Source organism: Mus caroli, unplaced genomic scaffold (assembly GCF_978045245.1).
Source record: "Mus caroli unplaced genomic scaffold, Mus_caroli_1 scaffold_5, whole genome shotgun sequence".
Classification (NCBI taxonomy): domain Eukaryota; kingdom Metazoa; phylum Chordata; class Mammalia; order Rodentia; family Muridae; genus Mus; species Mus caroli.
The window spans coordinates 34,310,379-34,326,433 of record NW_028227260.1 but is presented as its reverse complement, the minus strand read 5'-3'; the positions used below and the strand labels follow the sequence as shown (position 1 = coordinate 34,326,433).

General features: G+C 41.1%; 1 non-coding gene and 1 pseudogene across 1 annotated transcript; both read right to left on the bottom strand.

The window, feature by feature from the left end:
- Positions 1 to 3,882: 3,882 nt before the first annotated feature.
- Positions 3,883 to 15,759, bottom strand: LOC110286389 (PRAME family member 12 pseudogene; annotated as a pseudogene).
- On the bottom strand, positions 11,338 to 11,410 carry Trnak-cuu (transfer RNA lysine (anticodon CUU)). The gene has a single exon. It is a non-coding gene; the product is annotated as a tRNA-Lys (tRNA).
- Positions 15,760 to 16,055: the final 296 nt, after the last annotated feature.

Genomic DNA, 16,055 nt, shown 5'->3' with positions numbered 1-16,055 from the left:
GTGCTCTTCTCCCTTGCCCACTTTCTCCCTTCCCCTCTCCTCTCTCTTTCTATTGAGACAGGGTTTCATTATATAGCTCTGTCCTGTAACTCGCTAAGTAGACCAGGCTGGCCTACTTAGTGGCATAGAGGTCTGCATGCCTCTGCTTCTCAAGTACTGGGATTAAAAGCCTTTGCTACTAGACTGACCTGCCTCTGCAACTGCCCTTTCCTAGCCAGAAGAGGGCATTTTACTGCCTTTCTTACTATTGTCCAGCTCCTTCATCATTTTTTTTCTCTTCCCCCGTGTTCCTTGGGTGTTAGTTAGGTGGTGTAAATAAATGTCTTGTTTAGAATTCAGTTCTCAAATGTCACTTAGTCTCAGCACCTTCATGAGCCACAGGCATTCACTGAAAAGAGGAGCTTCTCTGATTAAGGATGAGATAGAAACATGGGTATTTTGAAGGCAGTTTAGTGCTGTGCCAATTTAATGAAAGAAGAAAAGCAAGTTCCTTTATCAGGACTATGTACATAGTGTCTTCCCCAGCCATGCCTTTCTGACCAGGTTTATAGTGCCAGATATGGGATTCCTCCTGTGGAATGAGTAGGCCTCAAATCTAGCTTAAAAAGCAGTTGGTTGGATCCTCTGGTAGTATTATGTCCAATTTTCTGAGGAACCTGAAAGGACCCAGATATAGCTGTCTCTTGTGAGACTATGCAGGGGCCTAGCAAACACAGAAGTGGATGCTCACAGTCAGCTATTGGATGGATCACAGGGCCCCCAATGGAGAAGCTAGAGAAAGTACCCAAGGAGCTAAAGGGAACTGCAACCCCATAGGTGGATCATTATTATGAACTAACCAGTACCCCAGAGCTCTTGTCTCTAGCTGCATTTGTATCAAAAGATGGCCTAGTAGGCCATCACTGGAAAGAGAGGCCCATTGGACTTGCCAACTTTATATGCCCCAGTACAGGGGAATGCCAGGGCCAAGGGGTGGGGGTGGGTGGGTGGGGGACTGGGGGGGGGAGAGTGTATTGGGGACTTTTTGGATAGCATTGGAAATGTAATTGAGGAAATTACCTAAAAAAAAAAAAAAAAAAAAAGCAGTTGGTTAGCCCCATAACAGGTATGCCATTGCTGCGCAAATGGGCATTCGTACTGAAGCTCAGAGTTCACAGCTGTGTAAGATCCTCAAAGGATTTTCTCCCTACCATCCAACTGGCACCTTGTGGCGTTAGGAAATCTAATCAGCAATGAAGCTTCCAGCTCAGTTCCAACTGGAGTTCTCTGTACTTGACAACCAAGGTATGAAGTATTCAGCAATAGGGGCTTTGATATCAAATTTTGCTGGTGCCATTTGTTGAAGAGGCTGTCTTTTGGTTTTAACCAATGTATATTTTTGTACCTTTGTTGAGAATTGGGTGGTTAGAGCCATGTGAGATTATTTTTGAATCCTCATTTATATTTTACTGTATATATGTCTGGATTTATTTATTTATTCATTCATTCATTCATTCATTTTTTGAGACAAGGTTTTTCTGGGTATCCCTGGCTGTTCTGGAACTCACTCTGTAGACCAGGCTGGCCTTGAACTGAGATATGCCTGCCTTTGCCTCCCAAGTGCTGGGATTAAAGGTATTTGGCACCCAACTGGGCACTGCTTTTATATGATGTTTTTATATCAGTACCAAGCTTATTTTATTTCTATGACTCTGTAACGTAACTTGAGACAATATATTATGATTCTCCAGCGTTGCTCTTTCTGCTTAGTATCAGTTTGTTTAGAAACTTATGTACTTCCATGTGAACCATAGAACTGAAAAATGAAAAATTAAAAATTTTCTAATAGTTCTATGAAGACTATCATTGTATTCTTGATAGTTAGTGCACTGAATCTGTATGAGACTTGTGGTAAAATAGCCATTTTCACAATATAAAACTTTCAATCCATGATTATGGAAGATTTTCCCCCTATTTTAGCATTGTCTTCAATTTCTCTTTTCAGGGTCTTAAAATAGAGGTTTTTCATTTCTCGTTAGATTTTGTTTTGTTTTGTTTTTCGAGACAGGGTTTCTCTGTGTAGCCCTGGCTGTCCTGGAACTCACTCTGTAGATCAGGCTGGCCTCGAACTCAGAAATCCACCTGCCTCTGCTTCCCAAGTGCTGGGATTAAAGGTGTGTGCCATCACTGTCTGGTGGTTAGATTTATTTTTAAGTATTTTTTAAGTTATTGTGAATAATATTTTTTTCTAAATTCTTTCTTGGCAAGTTTGTCATTGGTATATAGAAAAGGTACTTATTATTTATTTATTATTTTTACTTTTTAGTATCACAATACTGATGTGATTTCTTGTTCAGTCTCTCAGGTCTTCAAAGTATAGACAGAAATACAAATGTCCAATTAACATTTAGAAAACTGTTCAACATCCATAGCTATGAGGAAATTAAAATTGCTTTGAGATTCCAGTCAGAACCACTGTCATCAAGAAAGGAAATTACAATAAATTGTAGTGTGGATGGGAGGAAAGTCGATCTCTTATAAAACTGCTGGTGAGAGATGTAAACTCATGTGGCAACTATGAAACTTTGTATGACGGTTGCTCAAAATACTACAAATAGAATTTCCATATTACCTAGCTAAACCCCTCCTGTGTGTCTACACAAAGGATTCTATATCTAACCAAAAAGATCCTTGTACATCCATGTTTATTGCTTCACTGTTCACAGTAGATAAGAAATGGAAGTAGTGTTTCAGATGCTTATCATAAAGTTTCAGATGCTTATCACACACAATGGAATTTTATTAGCCAGAAAAATGAAATTTTGACGTCTTTAAGAAAATGGATGGACAAGGAAGTCCTAAGGATAATACTAAGGATATACTAAGTCCTTAGTATAATACTAAGTAAAATAAGCCAGACTCAGAAAGACAAATGCCATGTTTTCTTTTATATGCAGAATCTAGATTTAAGTGTCCAGTGCTTATGTGTAGATCATGCAGCTACAAGTTATCCATGGATGGGGAAGAAGAGTTAAGGAATATTGTTACTTAAAACCAGAAAAGAAGAGTATTATGAGAAGAAGGCAACCCACAATTGTGGATGGGGTGGCAGTAGAGAGCAGTGGGGTAGGACATAAAAGGAAGTATGTATAATGAAGCCACAACAAAATCCAATAAATTGTTTACTAGTTTAAAAAATTGATATAAAAGGGATCTGATGCTTTCTTGGGTGCACAAGCGGACAGAACACTCCATTATGAATAAACAAACAAATATTCTGTTTAAGAAGAAAATATGGATCAACACAGCACCTTGCCTTTTGTTTGTCTAGGAGTGTGTTTATTTTGTCTTCTTTTGAAAGACAGTTTTGTTAAGTGCAGTTCTTGGTTGAGAGGTTTTTCTTTTTTTTTTTTTTCTTATTCGAAACAGATTTATTAGAACCTATGAGAAATTATAATGGTAACAGTGGTGGTAGAAGATAATATCAGGCTGCTGGACCTCCCCAAGAAAGAGATACAGCTTAATAGTGATAACAGTCTAATACAAAAATACTCCAAGATTAGTCAGATTTATACTTCATAAAAATATATCCATATACTGTAGAACAGTAAGGGGAGAGCCAAAAGGTGAATGCCATCCACAGGGAGAATGAAACAGAGCCCTCCTATTCAAGTCCATTATGCTCTTTATAATGTCCTCTCTCTTTAGCCCCTTCCCTACTTCTAGGGTCCCTCATACTCGGAAAGTGCTGGAATGCCGGCCTACAATTTTCAGATATAGCTGCTGTTCAAGGGTGTGTCTGTACTGTAGACACTAGGCTGAAAATAAGCTCATGGTTTTCCATCTCAACACAACTACCTCAAATCAGAAGAATTTGACTGACATTCAAAGAAAATGAAATAATTATCTTTCCAAAGTACATCCAAAAATGCTTGAATACATATGTTCTATAACACTAATGAGTCTCTTGAGACCATTTATCAGAGCCCAGCAATGACCTCTCCTTCTTAATTGCTCAGAAGATACCATGCCCTCCAAATTATAAATGAGGAATTCATAATTAGGTAAACATGTCGTACTCACAAAATAGACCTGCTTTGGCTGCCTTACACCCTTGAGTGTGTTCATAAGCTCAGAACAAAGTTGTACAAATCTGTCTGGAATAACACCATGATGGTCATCATAGACTTCAACAGGGGCAGGGTACTTCTCCAGGGTCAGCTGTGTGAGGTTGGCAGTATGCTGCTGCAGCTTCTTCAGGCTGCCCATGGAAAATGTGTTCGACACAAATTCAACTTCAGTGAGCTGAGAACACTGTCTCAGCACAGGCAGAAGGTCATGGATTTGGAAGTCCGTGAGGTTAAAGCACTTCAATTTTAATGTCTGCAGAGTAGCTGTCAGTCTTTCTAGTAGGCTTCCTAGAAATCGATGACTTAAAGACTTGAAGGTGGTGTAACTAATGTCCAGGTATTTGAGCTGATGGATGCTTGGACACTGGGACAGATACCTCATGTCTGATTCTGAAAGCCTGCAATAAGTGATAGCAAGGGTCTCTAATGGATGCTCAAAGCACCTGAGCATTAGGTCCAGGCGTTCATTCAGGAAGTAGACATTATTCAAATGGAGATGCTGGAGTTTGGAGAACTCTGAAAAGATCTCTGTAACAATACGGGCTTCCTCTAGGTCCCTAAGGTCAGCAGGTCTCCTGGTGTTCATGAAAATGAGTTTCTGGAGGTTTTTCATCTGGCCCAGGCCATGGGCTAGCAATGCAAGTTTATATATATTCCAGTGTGTGGACTTTATTGCCAATTCCTGGATTGAGGCTACATAAGAAAACTTCAAGAACCACAGTTGGTTACAGGGAAGGCCCGTAAACTCCAGCTTCTCACAGATCACCTGTATCCCATCTTTTCTCTGCTCGGCCCACCAATGCAAATAGTTTAGGTATTCAGAATGACGGCAGTACTTGAGGGAAAGATTCATTTTTATAGTCATGGTCTGTTTCTCCCCTAGGATGTGATGATTTCCCACTGGTTGGTTCTCTTGCCAAAGACATCTTGAGAGCAGACTTCATGAAGTAATCCAGCCCAACCATCCCAGAAGTCCTGGTGGGCATTTCCCAAATCAAGCACTTGTAGGTTCCACCTGCTAGGTCGATCCTTTTGTGACATCAGCAAATCAAGGCCATCTAGTACAGCTTTCAGGGTCTCCAGGAGATTAATCCCACTCAGAGCTCCCACAGGAAGGAGTGGGAAGGGCCATGCTGCCACCATCAGACTCAGGATCTTAGGTTGTTTGCTGGTGAATGCATCCTTGAAGAGTGGTGGGAAGAGTTGCACAGGCAGGTTTGGCAGAGCAGAGATGGTCAAGGCTTCATCTTTCAACAGACTTCTTCTTGCTAGCTGCTGAAGTGTTGGTGGGTCTTTGAAGCTCATCGTAGCTTTCAGGTAGGCAGATGAGTCTGCAGTCCAATTCACAACAATGTTCCAGTAGTAGCTGTGAATGGAAGTCCAAGGATCTAGCAGTTGCTCAGTCCCACATGGCAAGCAGGCAAAAGAGGGAGCGAGAGGTTTTTCTATATGACCATATATATCATCCTTCTTACTTCTGGCATTTATTGTTTGGGAGATAAGCTGGTCGCAAATGTACAGAGGTCTTCCTGTAAGTGGTAAGTTCATTCTCTCTTGCTGCTTTCAACATTTTTCTGATTTGACCTTTGGTAAAGTTTGGGAGTTTTCAGATATTATTTAGATTTCTCTCTTCTCTTTCTGCTCCCTTTGGTACTGTGCTTTATTGGTATAACTTATGGTGTCCCACATTTCTCTGAATTCTGCTCATTTCTCTTTCTTCTTTTATTACTATTATTAATACTTCTTTATCCCAACTGTAGTTTCCCCTCCCTCCTGCCTTCCCAATCTCTCCTCCTCCACACACCTCCTCCCTTTCTCTTCAAAAAACAGCAGGCCACCCATGGGTATCAACCAAACATGGAGTATCAGGTTGCATTAAGACTAGGCACCTCCCCACAGTGTTAAGGCTGGATGAGGCAACACAGTAGGAGGATAAGGGTCCCCAAAACAGGCACAAGAGTCAGAGACACTCCTGCTCCCACTGCTAGGAGTCCCACAAAATGCCAAGCTACACAAACATAACATATATGCAGAGGACTTAGGTCAGACCCTTGCAGGCTCCCTGATCGGCAGTTTAGTTAGTCTCTGTGGGTCCTTATGGGCCCAGGTTAGTTGATTGTTGTAGTCCTTGACTTCTCTGGCTTCCATAATCTTTCCTCACCCTCTATAGCAGGATTCCCCTAGCTCTGCATAATGTTTGGCTGTGGGTCCTATCAGTTGCTGGACATAGCCTCTCTGATGACAATTGGGTTAGGCACTTGTCTTAGTCAGGGTTTCTATTCCCTCACAAACATCATGACCAAGAAGCAAGTTGGGGAGGAAAGAGATTACATTTTCAGCTTGCTGTTCATCACTAAAGGAAGTCAGGACTGGAACTCAAGCAGGTCAGGAAGCAGGAGCTGAAGCAGAGGCCATGGAGGAATGTTGCTTACTGGCTTGCTTTCCCTGGCTTGCTCAGCTTGCTTTCTTATAGAACCCAAGACTACCAGCCTAGGGATGGCACCACCTAAAATGGACCCTCCCCACTTGATCACTAATTGAGAGAATGCCTTACAGCTGGATCTCATGGAGGCATTTCCTCAAGGGAGGCTCCTTTCTTTGTGATAACTTCAGCTTGTTTCAAGTTGACACACAAAACCAGACAGTACAGCACTAATCTATGAGTATAGCAGAATATCATTAAGAATAATTTCATTGACCTCTCTCTCCCTCTATCCCCCTCCTCCCTCTCCCTCTCCCTCCTCCCTCCTCCCTCCTCCCTCTCCCTCTCCCTCTCCCTCTCCCTCTCCCTCTCCCTCTCCCTCCCTCTCTCTTTCTCTCTCTCTCTCTCTCTCTCTCTCTCTCCCCTTCTCCTTCTCTCTCCCTCTCTCTCCTTCCCTCCCCACTCTTTCTTGCTAGGATAAATCCTAAGCCTATCCAATCTCTGTCTTGGGCTATCCAATCTCTGTCTTGTTCTTAGACCTCCAAGCAGAGTCAGGGGTGTGCTCCCTCTTGGGGCACCGGTCTCAAACTTGATCAGTCACTTGTCCACTCACACAATTTCTGCACCACCTTTACAGGAGCACATCTGTAGGCAGGACAAATTGTGAGTAGAAGGTTTCATGGCTGAGTTGATGTCCCAATCCTTCCACTGGAAGTCTTGCCTGGTTACAGGAGATGGCCAGTTCAGGCTCCATATTGCTAGAATTTCTAGCTTGGGCCTCCCTCTGTAGATTCTTGGGAGTTTTCATTGCACTAGGTTTCTAGCTCATCTCTGCCCTCCTAATACAAACGATAAATAGGCTGAGAAAGAAATCAGGGAAACAACACCCTTCACAATAGCCAAGAATAATATAAAATATCTTGGCATAATTCTAATCAAGCAAGTGAAAGACCTGTATGACAAGAACATCAAGTATTTAAAGAAAGAAATTGAAGAAGATGTCAGAAGATAGAAAGATCTCCTATGCTCATGGATCTGTAGTATTAACATAGTAAAGATGGACATTTTACCAAATTCAATGCAATCCCCATAAAAATTTCAACGCAATTCTTCTTTTAGTTTTATATTCTTCAGATTACATAAGCTCTTCCAATCCAAACATTCACTATTCTTTTCTTGCATTAACTCAAATCCAGTTGAACTCTTGTAGACTTTTTAAATTTCAGTGTTCTTACTTTCTAGATTTTCCATTTGGTCTTTTAAAAAATATGATATCAGTCTCATCATAAATAGTTTTCTGTTTGGTGTAACATTGTCATTATACTTGCCTTCATTGCTTTAATAACAGGGTTTAAAAATTGAGACATCTGCAGGATGTGATATTTTATGCCTTTAATCCTGGCATTCAGAGAGACCTATTTGAGTTCAAGGTCAGCTAAGTTTATATAGTGAAGTGCTGTTTCAGAAAGAAGAAAAGATGCACACACCACAAAGGCTCACATACATGCACATGCCCGTGCGCGCACACGCACATACACAAACACACACACACACACACACACACACACACACACACACACACACAGAGAGAGAGAGAGAGAGAGAGAGAGAGAGAGAGAGCTGTATATTGTCTACTTTGAAGACTTTGCTAAATTCAGTGCCTTGTCCCTTTCACAATCTCTCTTGTTTGCAACTTGATTCCTCATGTATGGTCCATACTGTCTGTTTCTTTGCATTTGATTTGAAACAAGAAATTTTAGGCTATGTATTATTCCTTCAGAGGTTTATTATCATTATTTATTCCCCCAGCTTCTGGCAGTCATGTTTATTCCCCCTACCCTCTGGCTGTGTGGAGCGGCTCATGTTATTCCTTACAAGGCTCATTGGGTTTAGACACAGATAATTTGTGTTTTTGTAACCCTGTCTTTGATTTGCTCAGTCTGTGAAACACCTGGCTGCAATGCACCACTAATTGCAGGATAATTTATAGTTTTCAACAGTGCACTTAGGCATGAAGAAGTCTACCGATTTTCAGATTCATGGAATTAATTTTGAACTCTTCCAGAATAGATTTTGAGGTCAGTATTTAAGATCTGTTTTTTTTTTTAATCCAAGAAGGTTATACTTAGTATCTTTTTTATGCTTAGTATCTTTTGTTGGTCTCCATTAATAACACTTACCTTCTATCTTTGACAAATCTACTCCCTCTTACATCTTCTTCAATGCAAACATCATTTCCCCCCAAGAACCTTTAGCCATCAAGTGTAGCATACCAGGGGGCTGGAGAGATGGTTCAGTTGTTAAGAGCACTGACTGCTCTTGTCCTTGCTAGGGGACCCAGGTTCAATTCCCTGTACTCACATGGTGGCTCAGGCTTAGGCTTGTAGCCACCTAAAACTCTAGTTCCTAGAGTATATGATGCCTTCTTAGGATCTTAGGATCTCCACAGGGACTGGGCACACAGGTGGCAAAGAGACATACATGCAGAGGTCTCTGTTTTGTTTGTTAATTTATCTATTTATTCCCTTCTATTAAACACAGATCCTTTTCTCATACAATCTGAATACATTTTCCTCTACCTCTACTCCTCCCAGTTTTTCCCTCCCCTCCCCTCCAGCTCCACTCCCTTTCTGTCTCGCATTAGAAAAGAACAGGCTTCTGAGAGATAACAGAACATAGCAAAATAAAATATAAGCTAAAACAAAACACTGTCACATCGAAGGACAGGAAAAGATAAACCAACAGAAGAAAAAGAGACGAAGAGAAGGCATAAGAATCAGAGGCACACTCGTTCCCACACTCAGGAGTCCCACCAAAGCACTAAACGGAAAACTGTAGTATGTCTGCAGAGGACCTGCTGTAGACACATGTAGGCCCTGTAGTTTCTGCTTCTGTCTCTGTGAGTTCATATGATCTTTGCAACAACAAACTCCCAGATTCTCTGGCTCTTAAAATATTTCTGTCCCATCTTCTCCAACAGTCCCTGAGACTTCATAAAGGAATGTTTTGTGAATGTATCCATTCGGCTGATCTTGCTAACATAACACTTTGATTGGTTGTGGTTTTCTGTAGTGTTGCAAAGATCAGTTTCCTTGAAAGGGTGAAGACTATACTATCTGTGACTATTGGGACAAAAGTTTAAATTGTTCTTTCGAATTATTCTGGTTTAGTAAAGTGGTTATAGGTTCTCCTCCAAGATCCACTATTTCACTAGCATTGAGTAGTTAGCTAGATTTATAGTACCAGGCCTGTTTGTTCTCTTGATGAGCTGCTCTTAAGTCCAATTAGATAGCTGTTGATTACCACCAACGTATGTGTGCCACTCGTTCACCCTTAGAGTTATTGTGTCATGCTGGTCATTTTTGTGGTTCCTGGATGTCATAGCTGGGTAGGACAGTTAGTTGCCTTCCTCTGGAAGCTTGAATGCCACCTTCTGGTACCATAAATCCGAATCCACAAGAAACAGGCATTCTTGTCAATTCCACCTCAGGGGCTCCCTGAGCGTACCTGAAGTATATGGTGTCTTCAGCAATAGAGATGTAGTTTCCACCTTTGAGGGGGGCAGGAAACAAGGTAAATCGTAATAGCCTGGATGTTTTGGGAGTCGCTTGGACATTCCTGACCAACAACTCAAATGAGAGCTTCCCATGCCTGGTGTTGAGGTTTTTGTTAGACGGTCTTTGCCTCTGGAATGGAATATTGGCTTCCCAGATAAAATTTTCTTAAAGTCTATATTTATACACAGATTTCCATTTGTGTTTTAGATATTTTAGGTAGATAGTTAATTATATAATCCCTTATGACCTTTTTCAGACATTATTATTTTACCTTCTTGTTGCTTCTTCTGTATTTACCTCTCTTCTGGTCCTTAGATGGAGTCCCATTCTTCCCTTCTCCCTCTGCCTTATGTATTTACCATACACCTCTAAAGAACCCACATTTCGGGGCTGGTGAGATGGCTCAGTGGGTAAGAGCACCCGACTGCTCTTCCAAAGGTCTGGAGTTCAAATCCCAGCAACCACATGGTGGCTCACAACCATCCGGCTCACAACCATCCGGCTCACAACCATCCGTAACAAGATCTGACTCCCTCATCTGGAGTGTCTGAAGACAGCTACAGCTACAGTGTACTTACATATAATAAATAAATAAATCTTTAAAAAAAAAAAGGAACCCACGTTTCCCTGGTCATATTACTTGTGCCCTGCTATCCCCATCTCTGGTCCCCAAACACTCTACCCTAGTAAAAGCAACCCATGTTGCTTTCCTGGTTTCTGCACTTGTTGCAGGCTATGCACTCATATCACATTGTTCTGCTGAGAAATAACTTGCGATATTCATCTTTCTGGGTCTGCATTACTTCACTCAATGTAATATTTTCTAGTTGCATCTACTTAACCCTCAGATTTCAGGATTTCCCTTTTCTTAACTGCGGAATCCACATTTCACTATACATTTGTTGGTTGAAGGACATTTAAGTTGTTTCTATTCCCAGAAACTCTTTCTCATTTTTATTTTTTTTACACTCGATCCACCCTCCGAAAGTTCCACTCTCCAACAGTTCTGCATCCCTTCCCTGGCCCCACCCCCATCAGTTCCACTGCAGTTCCACATCCCCTCCCAGCCCCGCCCCCATCCACCCTCCAACAGTTCCATATCCCTTCCCTGGTCCCATCCCCATCAGTTCCATGGCAGTTCCACATCCCCTCCTGGCCCCACCCCATCCACCCTCCAACAGTTGCAGACCCTGAAGTCCTCTTCTGTATGTGCGTTGGGGACCTAAACGGACCTAAACGAAAACTAAACCGCCCAACGTGGGGCTCGAACCCACGACCCTAGGATTAAGAGTCCCACGCTCTACCACCTGAGCTAGCTGGGCAGCTTCTGCTAGAAGATCTTCAAGTCACCCTTTGATGCTACGTCCAGGTAACTGCAGGCATAGGAAGCACACAGTTTAACAACTCTCACCACTTCCTCACTGAGCAGTCACAAAAACATTCACTCACTATTGTATCCTATCTAATCCAGTTGTGGATTGCTGTTAAAGTGCCTTTTAAGGTTTGGTAGTGACAGAAACAGTACATTTGGTCATTTTTTTTTGTCTGCTTGTTTGTTTTCGTTTTTAAGACTTTCCTCTTAGGATACAGTACATACAACTTTTTCAAAAACCCTAAAGGCTCAATTAGGCAATAAACTGAAGATTAAATTTAAGAACACTAATTAGGAATTATTAAATTAGGGCTAAATAAACTTAGATTTCAACTTAGGCTCCTTTCCTTACCTGTATGTGACTTTGTGTAAACCATTTATCTTCTTTTGTTATTGTTCATGTAGTCAGTCTTCACAGCAGATGTGCAGAAACTTTTGACTCTTAGTCAGCAAGAAATGAAAACGGGATCCCAAGATGAAGAACTTTCCCTTCACATGTCCTCCTATTTTTCCTGTCTTTTTATCCTGCCTCATAGGGACTCTTACTACCTGATACTATACTAGCATCATAAGCTATGTCCCTGAGATACTAGAGGAAGCTGTGTGTGTGTGTGTGTGCGTCTGAGAGAGAGGGAGAGAGAGAGAGGGAGAGAGAGACAGAGAGAGAGAGACAGACAGAGATAGAGAGACAGAGAGACAGAGAGGATGACACTAGGTATCTACCTTATTTTATTCATATATATATATATTACTATTTTATTTTGTATTTATGATTATGTTTTATTTGTGTATGAGTGTTTTTTCTGCATTACATGTGTTCTTGGTGTCCATAGAGGACAGATGAAGGTGTCATGTTACCTGGCACTGGAGGTAATTTTGATCTGCTTTGTGAGTGATGAAAATTGAATCTGGATCCAATAGAAGAGCACCAAGGGCTCTTAATCAATTAGGAGTCTCCCGAGCCTCCTTTTATTTCGTTCATTCATTCATTCATTCATTCATTTTTTGAGACAGGGTTTCTCTATGTAACCCTAGCTGTATTGGAACTCCGTAGATCAAGCTGGCCTCGAACTCACACAGATTTGATTACCTCTGTGTCCCAAGTACACTGGGATTAAAGGCGTGTGCCACTACTACTTGGTGTATTGTCTTTACCCACACCACATCTATGCAGTACCCACAGAGGCCAGAAGAGGGTGCCCGATCCTCTAGAGTTGGAATTAAAAGGTGGTTGTGCGCCATCCATCATGGGCTCTGGGAACCACAGCTCTGTAAGAGCAGCAAGATCTTCCAACCACTAAGCCATTTCTCCAGTTCTTCCTCTGTATTTTTTGTGACAGGTTCTCTAAGACTGAAGTTCACAGATTAACTAGAACGAATGTCCAGAAAACTCCAGGGATCTACCCATTTCACTCCTACCACCACCCACCCCTGTCTAATTCTAGAGTTGCAGATGTGCACCACCACTCCTGGCATTTATGTTGCTGGGAATCTGAACTCAGGTCTTTATACTTGTCCATCTAGCACTTTAACATTGGAGTTATCTACCCATATCCTTGGTGTCCCCCACATACCCCTTTCTCTCTTAATATTTTATTTTATGTATAAAGGTGTCTTGCCTGCTTGTGTTCAAGTGTATTATGTGTGTGCAGTTCCCTCAGGGACAAGAAGAGGGTGTCAGATCCCCCCACCCCTGGAATTAGAGTTACAGATGGCTCCCAGCATATGGCAGTAGGGAATCCATCCCAGGTCCTTTGGAAGGATAGCCAGTGTTTTCAACCTCCCCAACCATAACTTTTGCTCTTTTTAAGTTGATTTCTCTCAGACATTTATTATGGCACAGGAAAGCTGACTAACACATTTGGTAAGGCAGAATGTACTCCATTATCATATCAGAAGGTCCGCAGAGAATGGCTATACTTAGCAAGTTAAGAAATAATGCTTGCAAATTATTTATCTGATAAGGGAGTTGTCTCCGCTAGACAAGGAGTTATTTCAACTCAACAATAAAAATGACTATCAATCTAATTTTAAAACCTGAAAACTTAGCCATCTGTAGTAGTGCCTGCCTTTAATCCCAGTACTCGGGAGTCAGAAGCCGGTGGATCCACGTTTCTCCTCAGAAGGAATATAAATAATCAATAAAAGTACCACACAATGCTAAAGGCTGTTAGCCATTAGCAAAGTTTAGATTAAAATCTTTATGAGCTGCTGCTTTTTAATGAAATAAGATTGCTATAATAAAATTGTGTCAACAAAGATATTGAGAAATTGGAACCCTAGCGCACTGCCAGTAGGATTGTCTAGTGCCACAGTTGTTTCAGAAAACAATTTGGCAGTTCTTCAAAAAATTATACCAAGTTATTATAGACTTTAAAAATTTGTCTCCTAAGAATATGCCCAAGAAAACAAAAACGAAACAAAAAAAACATTTTGAAGCAAAACCTTAGCCACAGATATTTAGTGATGATAGATGCTGTAACATTATGACAAGCTAAAGAATCCAGATACAACAAGCCCTGTAGTGTGTGATTCTATTTATGTGACTGGACAAATCCGTAGAGACAGAAAAGGGATCACTGCTTACCAGATGCTAGAGACACAGAATAGGCACAGTGTCAACACGTCTAAGGTTTCTTTTGAGGGTGATGAAAAGATCTAATTTAGAACTAGATAATGTGATCGTTTCAGAACTCTGCTAACATAGTAAAAAGTACTTTGTTGTGCACTTCAGTGGATAGATTTGGAGATCTGTGAATAATGTTTCACCGAATCTGTTAAAGTATTAACACACGCACACTAAAACAAATGATGATAGACATCAGAAGCCAAACACGTTTAAAACAGTGGGTATATGAACTGGCAATACAGACTGCAGTGTTTGTTAATAATAAACTCTTTTGCACTGTTGGTGGTTTTGTTTTAGTGTTTGTATCTATTTTATGAAACATGAAAACGAGGGCTGGAGAGATGAGTCAGCAAATAAAGGAGCCTGTTCAATCCCCACTGGTCACATGGTGGAAGGAGAGAGACAACTACTGGAAACTGTCCTCTCACCTCCACAAGTACATCACAGACACACGCACACACCACCCCAAAATGAATGGATTTAATAAAATTCGTTAAAATGAACTAACAGTAGAAGAAATGTCAAATCAGAAGAGATCCTGATAACTTGGGTCTGCTGTGGAAGCCAGGATTCTATATTTTCTGCAAAATATATGGGACTTCCATGTAGACATTCCACTAGTAGCTCTCAAACTTTGAAAGCTACTACCATATCCCACTTGGAAAAGAACTGTACAATATTTTCTCCCCTGCCGTGTTTCTTTTGATTTGGCAAATTTCAGTTGTATAAGAATGAACTTACGTGAGAGAATTGTGTTAGCTAATGCCCGGAATGTCAGCACTTGGGAGATAGAAGCAGGAGGGTCATGAATCTAAGGACAGCTTCAGCTATATAGTGAGGTATAGTCCAGCCACGTCTTCATGAGACCTTGCTTCAACTATAACGACAGTAACAAAGTAATGAGGTTACATATTTAAGAGTGTGCATAAAAGCAGGAGCAGAAATGGTGCAAAAACTGAGGCCTTCTGAGTTGATGGTTAATGTATTCATTTTGTAAGTTTCCATTAAATGTTGTGGGAAATAAAAATTGAGTAAGATAAGTTCTTGGCTTTATAAAGGGAAAGTCTAAGAGATGGGAAGATATCTCCATTAGAAGTGTGTTTGAGTAGAGTGCATGAAGCCCTGAGTTGGATCATTGACTCTTCATAAACCTAGTTTAATGGTGCATGCCTATAATTCCAGCATACCGAGATAGAAACAGGATTTAAAAACAAATATCAGAAGGTCATTCCTTGTCTACATGGCCAAATTCAAGGACAACCTAGGCTTACATGAGACCCTCTCACAAAGTAAATAAATAAATGAGCGATTAATAAAGGGTAAATCTAGTGGATGTAATTTTCAGTTAAACATTTAGAAAGCATTTTTTCACATCTTTTTCTGATTGACAGCTCTTCCAGTAAGAAAAGGGCTCATTGTAAACACATCAGAATGGAACACAATAGATATTCTAGTTAACAGGGGCTTCAGGAAAATAAAAGTGGCATTGTTACCTCAAGGACTTCACTTACCAATAGTAGTGAGTGTCATAAGTGGATGCCCAGCAGATGTGGCATTTGCTCAAGGGGAGGCATTACTCACCTCTCAGCTTCCCACATCTTTTTCTGGGCATAGAAGAGAGTTCCTTCAGTTGTCCCGCAAGTGTCTGATCTGATGTTGTGAGTGCACATCGGCAGTTCTCATTTTCAAATTCACTGTATGCCATAGTTCTGTGATGTAAGCTTTCACTGTCCCCGTTTCACATAGGACAAGGGAGCAGTAGCATTGGCGGGGACTGCAAAACCTCCTCCAACTTTCTGGTCCAGAGGCAGTGCAGTTTTACCTGTGATTCTGTATTCTGACAAGAGTTTTAAGGGTCTTCTTTGCCTTTACAAGCTCAATTTTAGTTATTTTGACTGCTTAATATGATATCCAGAGTCACTCTCTGTTGTCCTGGCTGGCCTTAGTTGATTGACAATAAAGCCTA